The sequence below is a fragment of the Gossypium arboreum genome, chromosome 10, assembly GCF_025698485.1.
Source record: "Gossypium arboreum isolate Shixiya-1 chromosome 10, ASM2569848v2, whole genome shotgun sequence".
Lineage (NCBI taxonomy): Eukaryota > Viridiplantae > Streptophyta > Magnoliopsida > Malvales > Malvaceae > Gossypium > Gossypium arboreum.
In genome coordinates, this window is record NC_069079.1 from 22221183 (window position 1) to 22226332 (window position 5150).

At 30.5% G+C, this 5150-nt stretch overlaps 1 long non-coding RNA gene across 1 annotated transcript; it reads left to right on the forward strand.

Moving 5' to 3' along the window:
* The first annotated feature begins 1786 nt into the window (after nt 1-1786).
* LOC128281517 (uncharacterized) lies at nt 1787-2288 on the forward strand. The gene is made up of 2 exons (XR_008271736.1): nt 1787-2156; nt 2247-2288. It is a non-coding gene; the product is annotated as an uncharacterized LOC128281517 (long non-coding RNA).
* The last annotated feature ends 2862 nt before the right edge of the window (nt 2289-5150 follow it).

Below are 5150 nucleotides of genomic sequence, written 5' to 3' on the forward strand. Positions count from 1 at the left end.
TAATATATGTATACAATGGAAAATAGGAAGTATTATGAGGATCGTACCCAAGGGAAGATGGAATAAATCTAATGAAAATCTATTTAAAATAATAAGTCTAAATAGTAATAATTAAATCCTATATTACAACAGATCATAAGAGGGATTAATAAGAGAAATTAAATAACTAAAATAAATAAGAAGTAAAATAAACAAATGACTAAACAGATAGAACCAATCAGGAAGATTAACTCATTTCAGAGGTGGTAACTAACTTCGAATTAGGGTTTTAAGGTGGATTAGTGATTAATTAACAAATTATTACCTCTCGGCCTCTAAGTGATTAATCGATTGGTTCATACTCACTTATCTCCCGACCTCACTTTTTCAATCAGGATAAACTACGATTTACTTGGTGAAACTTATCTTTCGATCTCGTTTAACCTATGATAACTTCTTAGGTTTGTCAAGTCTAGGGTTTAGGAACACGTAATCTATACCAACTAATCCTTTTAGGAAACCCTAAATTCTCTGTTAATCACGTCCCCATCCACTGGTTAATCTCCATTAAGAGATTTAGTGTAACAACCCATTTTTTAGTGGTGTCAAAAATAGTAGATTCAGGGCCACAAATCCGACGAATGGGTTCGTAAATATTAAATACTAATATTTACGAGCCAAATATAGTATTATAATAAATTTTTATTTGATAAGTTATGTTATTTGAACAAATAATTAGGTTCAAATGGTAAATCCTTAAAGTCAAGTAGTTTTAGAAAATGAGGTATTAAAACCTCATTTCTATAAACCGAGTCCATAAATATTTTATTAAATATTTATGGAGTGTCATTAGGGTCGTATTAAAATTTGGTTAAGAAATTTTAATGTTCGTAACTAATTAAAGAAAAAGAACTAAATTGTAAAAGATGCAAAACCTAGTACTTATTGCATTTAGATGAATTAATAACTTAAATATCATAGGAAGGAGGACCTATGTAGAAATTAAACCCTAGTTATTATTTTTGGATGGCAATTGGAATAAAAATAATAAAATAACACATGTTCTAATCGTAAAATGGTAATTAACATAAAATTAAAACAAAATAATTAGAAAAAGATAGCATCTTCTTCTCCATTTGTTTCATGGTTAGCTAAAAACACAATAGGAGAGAAGCTTAAACACTTGGCTAGTTTGAGCCTTGCATGGCTAAGTTTTGAGTCCCATTTCAATGAATTTTATATTTTTGAGATCGTTACAACTAGGTCCAACTAACCCGTACCTTCGTTTTTGAATCTGTTAAAAATTTTAGAAGCTGTCATTGATGAATCTTGGTTGTTTTTTTTATGATAATTATGTGTTTAAAGCTTTGATTGTGGTATTTGGTTGTTATGTGAAGTACTTTTTATTAGTTTTTTATTTAAGGATTAAATTGTTAAAATGTCAAAATTTCAAGGTTTGATGGTGAATTAGAGGTATAATTGTCATTTTTTAAGGGTGTAGATTATTCATCTATAAATCTTGAACTTAAGAAAATGGTTAATTTGATGATTTTTGGGTTAAGGGACTAAATTGTAATAGTTGTAAAAGTTAAGGGTAACTGTGTAATTTTAAAAAATAAAAGGATATAAAATGCAGTAATAATTGGTGTATCTTTTTTCTTGTTGAAAAGACTAGTATTTATTAGGCACTTGGCTCAAAGTGGGAACAATAAAGGATTACAGCTAGAACAAGCAGAATAAACATGAAAAGACAAAAGTAAAGAGAAATCAAAGAGCTAGAAAACAAAGAAACAAGAGCAGTAATGACACCGCCCATAGAAAAAGAAAAAAGATCAATGCAAGAAAACCAAAACCCACTCGTAGCCAAAGCCAGAAGATAAGTACAAAATACCAGTCGAAAAAACTTCGCCCTTCTTGTAAAAGACGAAAATTTCAGATGATAGAACAGAGAAAATCAACACTTTGAGACCAACCATGGAGAAACAAAAGAAACCTCACCAAAATCAAAGCATTCTACAGCAAAAATGATGCCTTTGTGACCAAAACGCCCAATCCTTTTCCACTATCTTTAATACCGAGTCAGGAACACCATCGACCCAAACACCAAAAAACTGTCTTCTCCTACCTTCCATAGCCAGAGTGTGGGTCGCTCCATTCTTCTAACGGGGAACGAACAGGTACTGCACTTCTTCAAAGTATTTTTCCAGCATCCGAATATGACTAATAATGGATCTAACAACTGATTTGTCTTCTTCCTTTGCCTTAAGTTTTTTTATAACTGTCATAGAGTCCCCTTAAACCACAAGACATCGAAAGCCCATTCGAGATGCAAAAAATAAAGTCCTTTCTCATGCCCTTGCTTCCACCACGAACGCGTCAACAACATCCGTAAACAGATAAGTTTCTGCCCCTACTACTTTTCCTTCAGAATCTCTAGCTAGGACTATAGTTGATGAAGTTTTAGAGTTACTTTGAAAAGTTGCATCAAAATTTAATTTGATAAAACCTAACTTTGGGGGCCTCCAAACTTCATTCGGCAAGGAATCACAAAACACTTCCATTTTCTCTTTACATAAATTAAGTTCTCGAACATAGCCTCGAATGAACCCTAACACTTCCTGCAAAGAAAAATTAATACTCTCATGAATCAACTTATTTTTTCTGTATCACAGAGCCCATAAGGAGATTGCAATATATTGTTTATTATGATCATCTACTAAACAGAAAGTATTAACAAAGTGATTTTTGTAGCTCAAAGTGGTATCAACAGGGGCGATTCTGATTTGAAGAGATGTCCAAACACTCTGTAACATATCACAAGACCACAAGAGGTGGTCAGTATTCTTTGGTGCTGCCCTGCAAAGGGGACAATCAACTCTAACCCGCAAGGTCCTTTGCTTCAGATTACAGAAATTAGGTAGAAAGTTGTTAAACAATCTCCATACATGAATTTTGATTTTTGCTGGTACACGTATAGCCCATAATGACCTGTAAAAATCCTTGTAACCCACATTATTAGGATTGATGTGTCATATTCTAGGAATTTTCCCAAAAAAACTCCAAACTGTTTGGCCATTGTTTCTGTCATCAAACCTGGAGGCAAGTCATGGATTTGAACCCAGAATTCAGTAAAGTTCAAAATTATATTTGATGGATTTTCTCCTTTTTAGATTGTTTGCAGGATCAGCAAGTGGTTGTTGAAGAACTAAGGAAAACCAGTAATTACCCACTGCACATAAACTTCATGGAAAAACTGAAAAAGATACCTTTTTATCTCTTAGATCCGTGATACATATCCCTCCAATTGGATGCCACAAATCAGCCATAGTATTGTGTAACGACGAAAAATGGACTACACTATCCGTGAGACATTGTCCCACCAAACAGAATTGATAGCTTCGATCCATAAGCACTGCTTCCTCTTGGAACGCCTCTTCTTCCTCATCCAACAGTTTCAGATTTGCTAGATCCTCTTCCATACCAAAAACACTCCAAAGGAAAAACTAGAGACTAGATAAAATCCAATCGAAAGAAGATAAAAAACCAAAAACAAAAGAAGAACCAAATGGAAAAAAATTTGCAATAAAAAAAAATGTCATGAGATAGACAGAGAACGTGTCATGAGACAGACTAATTGGCATATTAATATAAGCTAATAAAAGGAAAATTTTACATTTTAGATCAAGACCTTATTGACTTACGTGGAAAATAAAAAATTATGAAATAGTCCCTAAACTTCTGTAACTATTATAATTTAGTCCAAGTAAGTTCATATTATATTTAATACGTCATATTAAGTTCCTTGATAATTTTTTTTATTCTAATAATTGTGATGTTTGTAATTATTGAATGTTGGTTGATGAAAATTTAATGAAATTGAGTTGTATTAAAGATAGTGTATCGGGTCTTGTGTAACGACCCGATAGTCATGGGTATTGGAAAGTGTATTTTCGAGTCTCTGTTTTTGTAAAACGGATTCGTAAATATTTATTAAAAATATTTACGAAGTTAGTTGTGTGGTTAATTAGGTTTTGGTTAGATGAATTAGCTTGAGTTAAGGGTAATTAGGTATAAGGATTAAATTGAATAAAGTGTGAAAGTTTAATTATTAATTAAAGAAAAGTGAAGTATTAAATAAGTAATTAATCCTTATATAACAAGTGTCTGTAAAATATAAATCCATGTGTAAATAATATACATGTATTTAATAATAAACTTACTTATTATTTAAGTAAATATTATATTATATTATATTATATTATATTATATTAAAATATAAAGTACATAAAAGAAATGAAATAAAAGAAACAAAAGAAAAGAAAGAACAAACAGAATAGAAAACGAAATAAGGGAGAAAAGGGCGAAAAGAAAGAGAGAAAGAAAAAAAAAAGGAGAAAATTAGGGTTTTAAGGTTCAAAGCTTAATTGGTAATTCAATTTAGTCCATTTTCTTGTAATTTTAAGTTTTAGAATCCTATTATTAAACACTACTTAATCTATGTTGAAAATTTGGAAAATATTGAATTTTTAGATGTTGTTCATATTGGATAATTTAAGTATTTGGGGTTAAATTGATAGAATTTTAAGTTAGAAATGAAAAAGGGATTGAATTGTAAAATAAAGTATAAGTTTTGAGTTATAGGGACTAAATTGAGAAAAATTAAAAAAATAGTTATTTAAGTTAAATTAGAGAGTTGAATTTAGTCTAAAGTGGAAATTGAATGAAAATATGAAATTAGTTTTAGAGAAATAAAGTTAGTCTCGATTTTGGGACTAAATTGGAAATTAGGAAAAAGTTGAATAAAAATTCAGATATTCAATGTGAAATTTGTGTTGTATTGATAATTTTTAATTGTTTAATTTTCGTAGCTAACGTTATGCCGGAAACCTCGACTAAGAAGGGAAAGGAAAAAGTCAACGAGGAATAGTCGAAAATTCTGGTTTGTATTTCTATAATCTGAATTTAATAATTATTTTTTGTTGTATTTGATTAAATGTTATGGTAAGTAAACGAGGTGAGTATTTATTATTATGACATTGAATTGAAAATATGTGATTTTGTGATGTTTGAATATTGGATGAATGTGACTTTTGAAAAGTGAATTGAAACCCTATTAATTGTACCTAGCTGAGTCGGATATAGATGGCATGCCATAGGATTGGAAGTGTTCA